At 41.7% G+C, this 13,521-nt stretch overlaps 1 non-coding gene across 1 annotated transcript; it reads right to left on the bottom strand.

The window, feature by feature from the left end:
- Positions 1 to 473: 473 nt before the first annotated feature.
- On the bottom strand, positions 474 to 578 carry LOC142430011 (U6 spliceosomal RNA). Its single transcript, XR_012780504.1, has one exon. It is a non-coding gene; the product is annotated as a U6 spliceosomal RNA (small nuclear RNA).
- Between the last annotated feature and the right edge of the window lie 12,943 nt (positions 579 to 13,521).

The raw sequence follows: 13,521 nt of genomic DNA, 5'->3' as shown, positions 1-13,521 counted from the left end.
TTTAGGACCCATTTTGCACCCTGAACTTAAAATTTACATTTATCACATTCATTTTTGCCATTGCAAACAGGAATAATCAACAATAACCAAAGAAAAGAATCAAAACGTGAAATTCCCATGTCCTTTCCAGAAAACAATAGAGTAACCATTATGGCCTTATCTGACCTCCAGCTAGCCAACAGAAAACTACCATGAGGCAGAGATCAAGCAAGAAACCACTCTCCATCTTTATGATTTGTTTCTCTAGAAACCCCTTCCCAAGATGCCATAATGTGGTTGCCTAGAGAAACAAATCCAGAGACACTCGTATATGTGTAAGGCCTTCTGCCGCAGCATCTGAAATTCAAACAAGAGGAATCAGATGAGCAGAGGCCAAAGGGCATTCAGCTGTTGAATCTGCTTCTGCTTCAAATTCTCTCTCAGAAGCACTGCCCAGTAATTCTGTCTCACATCTCATTAGCTAAAGCTTTACTTCACATATGGAACGCTTCACAGATGTGTGTGTCATCCTTGCGCAGGGGCCATGCTAATCATCTCGCGCTCGTTCCAATTTTAGTACATGTTCTGCTGAAGTGAACACCAGGGGGTGTTTCCTTTGGTAGTAGATACAGTCCCTATGAGTCAGAGTAGACTCAACAGAGCCTAACACCAACACCCATTGCATGGCCGTCCTTGGTTGCAAAGGAAGGGAGATGCAGATTGGTACGCCTGAGAGAGAAGAGCAGAAAGTGCAGTGCCAGACAGGTGGCTGGGCACTGGCCATCCTGAGCAGGCAAGAACTCATTCCATAACCACCCACTCAGTCTCCAGCTGACCCTCTGGACCCTTTTCTGGAATGAGCAACCTGACCTCAGGCATCCCTGAGCCCAGACAAAAGCTGGACTAGCCAGAATTCAGATAAAACAGGGAGGAGAGGATGTAGGGTAAACGTGGTGGTGGGGTGGGAGCGCCTCAACGCCCTCCATCGCCCCACTCTGTAAGCCCCTTGACAGGCTGATTCATCCTGGATATACCTGCCTGTCTCAGTTTTCTACTCTCTGGTCCTGTCCCTGCTCTGTTTTTTGCCTTTTCTTGTTTCCTTTTATTTCTTTTTCCCTTGTTTAATATTTTCTGTGCCTTCCCTTTTTCTTCTCTATCTCTTTTCCCTTCCTTTCTTCTTCCCCGTTTTTGTCTTACTTTTTTCTTTACTACTCTCTTTTGTACACTTTTCCTCTCCCTAGTTTTGCCTACTGTATTCTTTTTTCTCTTATTTTCGTTTTCCTCTCCCCCTTTTTCCTTCTTTCTTTTTTTTGGTTCTTAAGTTCTTTTTATTATTATTACTGCTGTTTGCCTGGTTTTTGCTGCCTCGTTTTTCTTATTATTAATATTTTCTCTCATTTTTTGCTTTTTTTTTCTTGTCCCACCCAAAAGGAGACAGAAAACATGCCCTGTGGTTTAGTCATTCATACCCCTTGCAGCTACACTCATTGGGAAAGGTCCAGTGTCCACTCCTGTGTCACTTTCTCATCAATAGATAGTAACCAACACCAACCAAATGCATCTTCAACTGCACACCGTGAACAGCAAACAGAGAACTGTACGCACACTCATGCCCTCTGTCACATCACCAAGCAGGAGACAGGTGGTGAGTGTCTGAGATCCTACTTTTAGGATAACTTTATGTCCCCATTGCTAACCTTCAGTCCTTTCTCTATGCTAAAGTTGGAGTGATCTTTTTTTATCATTTACTTGTTTATTTCCTTTTTTTCTTTCTTTTTGTTTTTTTATGTTTAGAGTATTTTCCTTACTTAATTTTTTAAAAATAACTTTACTAGGAGCTCTTAGAGCTATCATAACATTACATAGTTCAATCACATCAAGCAGTATTGTACAATTGCTACCACAATCAGTTTCAAAATGTTTTCTTTCTTCTTGAACTCCTAGATATCAGTTCCTGTTTATCCCCTCTCCCTCTACCCCCAGGAACCCTTATTTTATTTTTTCCCCTATAATAGTTAGGTGCTGTGTGTGCCATAACTTATGTAATCCAATATATCCATTCACATACAATTCTTTTGTTTGATCCCATCGAATGGGGTTATGAAGTCATCAAAGCTGTCAGCTCCCTAATTCCCCCCTTCCCATAACCTCAGGGAACCATTACTCCTGTTACTGTTTCTGAAGGGTTATCTATCGTGGCTTTCATGTACCAAATGATTTTAAAAATACAAATGAACATATGAAAATCTAATACAATTAATGGAGGCAAAACAAATAAAAAATGATTAGGGCAAAGAATGTACAGATGTGCTTTATACAATTGATGTATGTATATGTATGGATTGTGATAAGAGTTGTATGAGTCCCTAATAAAATGTTTTAAAAAAAAACCCAAATAGTGAGGGGAGAAAATATTAAAGAACTAGAGAATAGTTATGTGGTTCATCTGTGCTGTACCGCACCCTGGGTGAGGTGTCAATGGGAAGAAGTATCAGAAGTTCAACAACAAGCAACCAAATCGATATGCAGTGGTGTACATGTAGTGGAGATCCTAAAACTACCTGTAAGATAATTGGACAGTCCCTCTCATAAGGACCACACAGAAGAGATGATAAATCCAAGACACGGTATAGCACTGATGAACTACATAACCATCCAGGAGTGATCTTTATAAAGCAATCATCAGATCATGTAATTCTTCTTTATAAAAGTTTGTCTCTTCCTTCTGCATAAAGACTGAAACACAAACACCTATAAATCCACCCAAAATCCACTGCCAGCAAATAATTCAGACTTCCAGCAAATTTGCAGGACAAAGTAGAACTGTCCCACAGGATTTCAAGACTGTAAATCTGTACAAGAGCAGAACAGGCTCATCTTTCTCTCACAGAGCAAGTGATGGGTTTGAACCTTTCGAGAAGTAGCCCGATGCTTAACCCACTGTGGCACCAGGTTTCTTTCATAACCCACACTCCATTTAAGTTCACTTCTGCCTACCCCTCTAATCTCCTCTCGTTGCATTGTCTATTCATTCTCACATTCATTCCCTCATTGAGTACCCATTAAGTGGGAAGCATTCTTTTAGGCATTGAGATTAAAGTAGTGAGCAAAATCAGGCCAAAAAAAGTCATTCTTTCATGAGCTTTACATTCTAGTAAACTAGTATATCGGATACTCGTTAGTCATTGATTCTGTTGCAGTCTCAGTAAGCCTCTTTCAGCTCTTCAAACATTTCTCACTTACAGCCTTTTATGCTTAGCATGCTTTACTTTCACTATTACCACACCCTTGACCTATATACAGCCTTTGGAAGTCAAGTGAAGATTCGGACTTCAGGGGGCTCTTTCGCTGAGTACTCATTCCACACTAGGGTGACCTTGGCCTTTTCTTTCATAGCACTTACCACACTTGAAGTTAGATGCAGAGATGACACGGGAATGTATATGCTCATTTGTTTAATATCAGTCATTGAAGATTTACCTATGGAAATGCAGATATCACCTCTATTGGAGTCACCATTTTACCCTTGGGCTAATACAACGATGCTAGCATATAGAGGCACTTTCTACATATTTGCTGATGGATGAATCTGTAACTGAAGGGCATGAAAATGAAATAGGCCTTGGAAAGAAATACCAGTGCCTTAATAAACTAAAACACACACAACACACACCTGCCATTGAATCGGTTCCAACTCATGGTGACCCTTTGTAGGGTTTCTGAAACTAACAGAAACAGCTGGCCTCGTCTATCTCCTATGGAGCAGCTATTGGATTTGAACCACCAATTTCGTGGTTAGCAGCCCAAGACTCAAGCCATGTCACCACCAGGGTTCCTCCTTTGATAAACTGAGAAAGGGAAAGGGATTTCCTGGGCAGAAAGAATTCTGTGGACAAAATCCAGGTAGGAATAACTAAATCTTCTCAAATTACTACTTTTCTGGTTATGAAACCAAGACATGTTTAATAATGTGTTTATTACAGAAAATTTGAAAAGTACAGAAAACTATAAAGGAAAAACTAAGTATCCGTACCTTCACGATTAAAACAGGCCTTTCACCAATAATGGAGCACCGCACTCATGGCTTGTGGATCTGCATGATAATTGAGGGGGAGGCAATGCAATGACGCCACAGCGGTAGCTAGGGTGACCACAGGAAAGTAAGGGCTGGCTTAGGCTCTCGTCAGTCCCTAGCACATGACCATGGAAAGTCACTGTACTCCACACCCTAAGTTTCCTCATGGCTCATGACCCAAAGGGGGATTTTCTGATCAGTAGTTTTCAAAGTATGTTCCTTTGGGGCTCTGTGGAGCTTGTTTATTGGGAGCCCAAGCAAGCGCCCCAACTCTTCTCTAAGAAAAATGGATACACAACTACTTCTCTTTTTTATTTTGGAACTTTTTGGTAAGCTTTACTTTGTTTTCTGTTTTGTTTTTGCTTGTCTTACTTTTTTTTTTTTTTTTTTAGCAACAGATAGAAAAACAAAGACAGGACTACAATTCACGTTTGCAGACGCTCAGTGCAGCTGCTCTCGACTCCAGCTTTTGAAGCTAATTCTCACCCTGCTAAGGTAAACAGTATTATAGTCATGAACTGGGGGGTAACTGAAAACTTTCCCTTTGAGCCTAGAGAAATTTCCCTGCAAGTTCTAAAGATATCAAATCATCCCATGTGGAATACCTTCCAAATGAAGGTGATAAATACATCGTGTGGTCATTTATTAGTGCATCACTTAGAGATGCAAAACTTCACAAGTAAAATCCACAGAACATGGAGATTAGAAACAGATAGACCGGGTCTAGCCAAGTTACAAACCGTCACTAAACGTTGATTTCTTAATCTGTAAGATATGGGTAACTAAAACACCTACCTTTGAAAGCTGGTGAAGAGAAAATTATATAAGCCACAGACAGTCTCTCCCACGGTGTCTGGCATACAGGAAGCACTCAATAAAGGTCATCTTTAGGGAGTTTTCCATCAAAGCTCGAAGACAGTTGGTACAGATGCAGCACTGTGCAGGTACAGATACAGTTGGTACAGCATTGGTCCAGAAGCACTCTCTGGGTCTAGAGCAGTGGTTCTCCACCTTCCCAATGCCACGACCATATAATACAGTTCCTCATGTTGTGGCGACCCCCAACCATAAAATTATTTTCGTTGCTACTTCATAACTGTAATTTTGCTACTGCTTTGAATCGTAATGTAAACATCTGATATGCAGGATGTATTTTCATTGTTATAAATGGAACATACTTAAACACAATTAAAGCATAGTGATTAATCACAAAATATATTATGTAATTATATATTGTGAAATATTTATGTGTTTTCTGATGGTCTTAGACAACCCCTGTGAAAGGGTCGTTCAACTCCCACAGGGCTCGCAAACCACAGGTTGAGAGTCGCTGGTCCAGACAGTCTCAGCTTAGTCTGGGGAAAAGATTATGCTAAGGGTCATTTCATTCAAAATGCAGTCATACTGAATCCTAGAGAAGTGACACCTGGAGCCATGAGAAAGTCTGTGAATTTAACTGGCCGGTCATTTCCAATATTCTCCCGTACAACATTCTTAATCCTCTGCACTCCCCTTCAGCCAGAACTTTTCCTCAAAGGCGGCAGCTTGTGACAGTGACTGCTCAACTAATTGTCAGAAGGACACTGTCTCAGGGAATGTCCGAGGTCGTCCTGGGAGCACATCTTCACATATCCTCTCAGCCCTACTGTCGTCTGCCATCTTTGTGCCATTCGACCCTCTTTCTGCATGGAGCTAACCTTGCTCATCTTTCCTTTACTCATCTGATTAAATCATGCCTCCCAGCTCTCAATGTACCCTACCAGAGGTCTTCAAAAGGTTGTGAGGAAAACGAAAATTTAAAAATAATAGATTTTTTTTCATGAACTTGTTGAGAGGGGTCTTTAAATATTTATGGAGCATGGAATGGGAAGATCATAGAATTTTTTCAGGAACTTTTTGAAGCTGGCTAAGGGGCCCTTAGGAAACAATAGTTAAGTGTTTAACATCTATGTGAAAGATCAGCAGGTCAAACTCACCAGGGGCCATGTGCATGAGAAGACCTAATGGCATGCTGCTCCATGAAGATTGCAGCCTGGGACCCCAAGGCCCAATTCTATGCTGTCCTACAGGTGCAACGAGCTGGAAGCAAATCCATAGCAAACAAGCACTAGCGTGCCCCGCCATGCACGCAGTTCCTGAGGGCAGTCGCGGTCCATCTTCTCTACACCCATGAGCATTAGTGCAGTGTGTGACAAATAACAAACACTCAATGGATGTCGTGAAAGAATCGAGCCACGAGCCGGAATTAGCGATGGGGATGGGCGGCGTGCATGTTTTTAGCATGCTAGTAGTGATTGTGAGAACTCAGTGAACCCTTCTGAGCGCCAATGATTATGTTAAGCAGCCAACACTAAACATTTGCTCTTCTGAGCACTTTACCACATTCAATGTTCACAACAGTTCTATAAGTGAGGTGCCTTTTTACTGTCCCTATTTTATTTTACAGATTGAAAAATTGTGGAAATTAAGCAACTTTCTCAGGTTCGTAGACCTAATAAATGATAAACCTAATGAATAAAAGGGCTGTGGTTTGACTGACCCCAGAGTCAAGCTTTCAAGCAGTAACTCCAAGAAGTTCTTAACCAATGCCTCCAACACTGGCAAGCCTATCATTAAAGGCAGGCACGAGATGCTGGCGCTGCACACAGAGGCAAAAAGAAGGGCATACTCTCTGTATTAGAAAGAGATCCGAGGGAGACTTTTCACTCTGTGATCACGCGGACTTCTCAAAGTGGTCATGGTGATTGTATCAAGAGCCAGGTGATACGAAATCTACAAGTGTTAAAAAATACACACCAGCATATCCATAGCCATCCCTTAATAATCAAGGCAGATATTTCCTACTACTGTAGCTAAACTATTATTTGGTTTTAGGAAGGCTTCAGGGGATATTTTTTGGATTAAGGTCTAAAGATTATCCCAGGGCAATATTTTCAAGGGATCAACTATTTCCATGGCTCCATGTCTGGAGTCCATCAAAGTTTGAAATTTTGTTCCGCACTCCCTACTTAAAAAAAAAAAATCAGGATTCCTCTACAGTGCAGGTTCCCAAATTTATTAGGCCTATCACCCCTTTTCAGGAAATTTGGGATGTTTTTTATCTAACCTTAAGTTAAAAACTTTTTTTTACTATAGCTTATATTCTTGGATAAAGTGTATGTATATACTTTTGCAGCCTCCCTGAATCTGGGTCATTTCAGTGCCCCCAAGAGGGCGTTATCACCCACTTTGGGAAACCCTGCTGTAGAATCTTTGATCAAGATGATTGCTGAAGACAAAGCGCGTGCATAAGCAAATGTGGTTGAGAAAGCTGATGGTGCCCAGCTATCAAAATATATCGTGTCCGGGGTCTTAAGGGCTTGAAGATAAACAGGTGGCCATCTAGCTGAGAAACAACAAAGCCCACATGGAAGAAGCACACCAGCCTGTGAGATCACAAGATGTCGAAGGGATCAGGTATTAGGCATCAAAGACCAAAAAAAATCAAAGCATTGTGAATGAGGGGGTGTGCACAGTGAGAACCCAGGGCCCATCTGTGGGCAATTGTACATCCCCTTGCAGAAGGATCATGAGGAGGAGACGAACCAGTCAGGGTGCAGTGTAGCAATGATGAAACATACAATTTTCCTCTAGTTTTGAATGCTTCCTCACCCCCGCTATCATGATCCAAATTCTACCTTACAAATCTGGCTGGACTGGAGGATGTACACTGGTACAGATAGGAACTGGAAACACAGGGATCCAGGACAGATGAACCCCTCAGGACCAGTGGTGAGAGTGGCAATACCAGGAGGAACAGATTACAAGGATCTACATATAACCTCCTCCCTGGAGGACAGACAGCGGAGAAGTGGATGAGGAGAGATGTCGGACGGTGTAAGATATGACAAAATAATAATAATTTATAAATTATCAAAGGTTCATGGGGGAGAGGGGAGTGGAAAGGGAGGGGAAAATGAGGAGTGAATACCAGGGGTTCAAGTAGAAAGTAAATGTTTTGAGAATAATGAGGGAAACAAATGTACAAAAGTGCTTGACACAATGGATGGATGTGTAGATTGTGATAAGAGTTGTACAAGCCCCCAATAAAATGATTTCATTAAAAAAACGATGCTCATTAATAGTATCCAGGCATCATATCCTTCCTGGTCTCGGGGCACAGAAGGTGGGTGTTCAATGGACGCAATTAGCCACACATTCCAGTTCCCATTGTGGGAAAATTACTTGCGCTATACAGTAGATCCCCTTAATGTATGGTTTCACTTTCCATGTTTTCATTTTCTGGTAAACCGGGATGTGAAATATGTTTAAAGCATGTGCTGTCCTAAGCAGCATGATGATGTCTTGCATGTCCTGCTGTCTCTGAGCTGCCTTCCTCCTCCTCCACTGGAAAAAGCCTGGGAAATATAGTTGGCTGAGCGGCTGTGTCTCACCCAATTGGCGTCCAACAGGTTGACAGCATCCCTCAGGACACTGGTTAGCTATAGTACATATTTATTGGAAAAACCAGGAGACGTGTATGGTTCAGTATTCTCCACAGTATCAGGCACCCTATGGGGTTTTGGATCATCGCCCCAGTGACTAAGGGAAAACTAGTGTGCGCAGGAGTCTAATATTTGAGTGTATTCACAATTATGGATAGGAAGGAGTACCAAAATAATGGAATTTTTTCAAAGCTATATATTTAATTTCTTTACAAAACAACCTTATCACCTTCAAAGCACTCTCCATTACACTCAGTACATTTGTTGAATCTGTGATTCCATTCTTGGAAACATTTTTCAAACTCATCTGTTTGGATGGCTTACAGTACCTCCCTCATTTTTGTCTTCGCCTCTTCTACATCCTCAGATAGCTTTCCTTTCATGTTGCTCTTCATTCGTGGAGCAAGGTCAGGCGTGTAAAGTACATGGGGCAAGAGAAGCATGCTGTTTTTTACCAAAAACTGGCACACTTAGGTGACTGCATGAGCAGGTGCATTGTCATGGTGGCAAAACCAGTCCCCTGTCTGCCACGAATCAGGCCTTTTTTGTTGCAAAGTGTTACGCAATTATTTTTCAGAACCTCTAAATAGAACGCTTGATTAACAGTTTGACCTGGTGAAACAAATTCCAAATGCACTGACCCCCCTCACATTAAAGAAAAACAAATCAGCATCGATTTGGGAGGAGGGTACCCCTCGTACGCCTCCTGGACTCAAATGTAATGATAAAAATCGTGAATATTGACAATATATTGCGTTTCAGGCTCTATGTTGAGGTTTTAACATATTTTACTTTACTTAGTCCTCAAGATAAAACCCTGTGAGGTAGGTAAATAATTATCTCTATTTTTATAAGCAAGGAAAAGAAACCTAAAAGAAGTTAAGTTGCTCATCCAAAGGGACTAAGTAATTCATCCAAATTGACACAGCTGTGAAGAGGAGTTTTAAAGTTATGAACGCAGCTGCGAAGGTGGGTTTAAATCAGGCTGTTCTGACATCTGCTTTAGTAGTCTTAGGCTAGACTCTTCTACTCTGATCTACTGGACTCTGTTTATTGTCTGTCCTATAGCAAACTACTGGCGTCAGATCACCTGATCATATCTTAGTTCCTATATCTTTGAGATGGGCTCTAAAATTCAAAGTCTACCCAGGAGGCATTTTTGTCTTACAAAATCTGCACCCACAGCCAACAATATGCAGAGGTGTATGAACCCACCCTCACCCTCTGAAGCCTACCCCAGAGTGGGTGAGGCTGCACCATACTCGGGCATAGGCCTGCTAAGCCCACAATCTGTTGAGCCTGCTCCCTCTTTGGGTTTGGTTTAAGGGTTTCAGTTTGAGCATAGCAAAGCCATTTTAGACAGTGACAGCGCCCAGACTAGCAGCAGGGCTTTGAGCCTTAAATGTCAATGCCTGTCATTTAGCCTCAGGCTTGTGGTTGTGTGCCCTCAAGTCAATTCTGACTCATGGAGACTCTCTAGGAGAAAGCAAAGCGGTCCAAAAGGTGCCCTAGGCTGTAATCATTGGGGGTTCAGATCAGCAGGTCTTTTCTCCCATGGACTGCCTGTGGGTTCAAACTGCTGGCATTTGGGGTTAGCAGCCAAGCGCTTCACCCAAGGGTCCGCCAGAGCATCTTCACACCTGGTAGCACTGGGAACATGCAGACCACTGAAGCATGAATGAAAGGCTGGTAGGATGCATGCTCAGTCATGTCACACGTTCTTTTCCTAGAACATGGGTTCTTTGTTTGCCAACGAGGAGGTTCTGAAACCTGGTGACCCCCTGTGTGTCGTTAGTAAAACTGTGCGCCATGGAATTTTCAAGGCAGTTACAGATGGATTAAACGCATCCCCACCCCCAAGCTCTCAGTTAGCAGCTGAGCATGTTAACCATCTACACGGCCTAGGGATTCCTCGTGTATGTCAGGATACTATAGCACTGCACACACCATACCCTCTCATCTTCACAACCTGCCAGTGAGACAGATACAGATGTGAAAACCAAGGTCTAGAGCAAGTAAGGAACATGATCAAGATTGCACATATACTTAGTGCCAGGATTTGGACCCTGCAGACGGACACGGATGTCCTTGCTCTTCACAGTTACTCTTTGAGAAAAAGAGGTGGCCAACGTCTACACCTTCAGCATGGCCCAAAGTAGCCATGTCATCGAAGGCCTGCTGGGTGCTCAGATGGAACCATTTGTGAATGTACGAATTCACCCTGCTGCCTGTGGTGCAGTCTTCACTGTTTTTAAACGGAGCTCTTTGCTGGTACTGAATGGTACAAGAAAAGGCATCAGAACTCGGGTACGGGGAAATCCTTGGGTTGGCAGTTCCTGGATATCAATTTTGAACAGTTTCCAGACCAATGGACCCTTCCCATCAAAAACTAGATGTAAAAAAATAAATGAAGCAATCAGTGAATTAGTAGTAGAATATTTTAGCGCTCCCATGAGATAATTCGTTTCTTGTATATTTCTGGAAATCTAAGTTTTTATGAATTAAAAATGTCACGAGGAAAAATCAGTCCCAAAAGTGGGGAAATGGAAAGCAGTATTATCCTTGTTTCTGTGAACATGAATATAGAGACAATTTTACGTTGAAGGAATCCAAGGACATCCAGTAGAAAGTAAAAGCAAAAAGAACTGAGAGGCCCGGTCGGAAATTGAGGCCAACAGTTCCAGGAACTGGGACAGAAACATCCAGAGGAGAGGGCCCGCGTTAGTCAGTCTGGCCTGTAGATATTATCGTGCTAGGTGTGTCTGTGGCCCTGTCTGCTAACAATGTCTAGTCACATCTGAAAACAAACCAACTAATTAAAGAAAATGTTAATAAATTTAGATGTATACATACGTTGTAAAATCCCTTGGTATTCTAAAAATTAAAAAGTTGGGAAGCAAAATAAGGCATTACATTGTAAATTTCAATGTGTGCTTCTGTGTTGAGTTATTCAGTTTGCTTGAAAACCCACTGTTATACAAATATTGAACAATAATATTGACTGACATTTTCAAAGGTTTAATTATTTTCTATATATTACAAAGCTTAATGATGAAGTAAAATATCTTAACTAAAAGTTTCACAAGGAGAAGACAAAGTATTAGAATAATATGTGCAAAGACCTGAATTTAGAGAACCAGAAAGAACTGGCTTCACATATTTCCAGAAAGAGCTGAAGAAAAAATGCAGGCCTCAAGTTTCACTATTGAAAGTTTCTATGGGCAAAACACTGAACGATTCAGGAAGTATCACAAGAATATGGAAAGAAAGAAAAAAGAAAATGGAAAGAACACAGAGTCACCATACCAAAAAAGAACTGATTGACATCCAACCATTTCCTGAGGAAGCATGTGATCAAGAACCAACGGTACTGAAGGAAGGGCTCCAAGCTGCTCTGAAAGGAATAGCAAGAAGCAAGGCTCCGGGAATTGATGGAATTCCAATGGAAACTTCAACAACCTGATGAAGAACTGGAAGCACTCACCTATCTATGCCAAGAAATTTGAGTGAGAGGTCAACTGGCTGGAGGACATGTATATTAGTGCCCATTCCAAAGAAAGGTAATCCCATAGAATGAGGAACCTATCCATGGATCAAAGGGCAAACAGAACAAGGGAATGCATGGTTTAAAATCAGGAAAGACATCCATTGTTGCTTTTCATCATACTCAATCTGAATACAGAGCAAATAATCTGAGAAGCAGGACTATATGAAGAAGAGCGCAGTAATTGGATTTTAAAACGGCTTATTAACAATCTGTGATATGCAGATGGAAAACCTTGCCTGTTGAAAGCAGGAGGACCTGATGTACTTGCTGAAACAGATGAAAGATTGCCACCTTCAGTATGAATTGGAACAAGTATGAGGAAAACCCAACTCCTCACAACTAGACCAATGTGCAGCATCACGATAAAGGGAGAGATATTGAAGTGGTCAAGGATTCTATCTTGCTTGATCTACAATCCATGCTCATGGTAGTAGATGTCAAGAAACCAAATGACATATTGCATTCGGAAAACTGCTGCACAAGATTTCTTTAAAGTGTTGAAGAGCAAGGATGTCACTTTGAGGACCATGGTGGGCCTGACCCAAACTATGGTACTTTCAGGCAGGGTATACACATGTGAAAATTAGACAATGAATAAGGAAGACTAGAGAAAAGGGCTGCATTTGAATTCGGGTGCTGGTAAAGGTTATTGAAAGTACTGTGCACTGCCAAAGAACAAAGAAATCTGTAGCACCACCAGGATGCCCCTTAGAAGCCAGGATGTTGAGACTTTGTCTCACACGCTTTGGGCATATTATCGGGAGAGGACAGTCCAGGGAAAAGACAGCACGCTTGGCCAAGTGGAAGGTCAGCAAAAGAAAGGAAGATCGTCAAGGAGATGGATTGACACCGTGGCTGCAGCAACGGGCTCCAGTACGACCACCATTAGGAGAATGGCACAGGACAGGGCAGTGTTTCCTTCTATTGAACGTTGCCATGAACCAGAACTGACTCAACAGCACCCAGCAGCCACCACCAACACGTCATGTTTCTTATCTATTAAGTACATTTTCTTATATAACCCCAACAGTCAGTAAGGAATGCAAACAACATCTAGGTGAGGTTGTCTGCTCCTGTCAAGATCTGCAGTCTCAGAAACTCTAGTCTCAGAAACTCTACAGGTTGAACTTGGCTTGATGGCAGTGACTTTGGTTTAGTGAAGAACATTGAAAGTATTTTCAAAATAATAAAAGACAGAGGGTAGTCTTGAGAATTCCTGGGAATGCTGATTTCTCATTGCCAACTCATTTGAACTTCTGGAAATGTAGACGCATTCGAATTTTTTAATTTGAAGGTTGGGGCAAAATATATCCTTGTAGATATTGAAGAACTCACTCTATTTTAGCTTTGAGAAGCATCGTTGACCATCACCCACCCAAATATCTCCCTAGCTGATTACTCACAATTGTCCACGTGATTTCTCTAAAAGAAGAGAC

This window comes from Tenrec ecaudatus, chromosome 16, assembly GCF_050624435.1.
Source record: "Tenrec ecaudatus isolate mTenEca1 chromosome 16, mTenEca1.hap1, whole genome shotgun sequence".
NCBI classification, from domain to species: Eukaryota; Metazoa; Chordata; class Mammalia; order Afrosoricida; family Tenrecidae; genus Tenrec; species Tenrec ecaudatus.
This window is presented reverse-complemented; position numbering and strand designations above follow the sequence as displayed.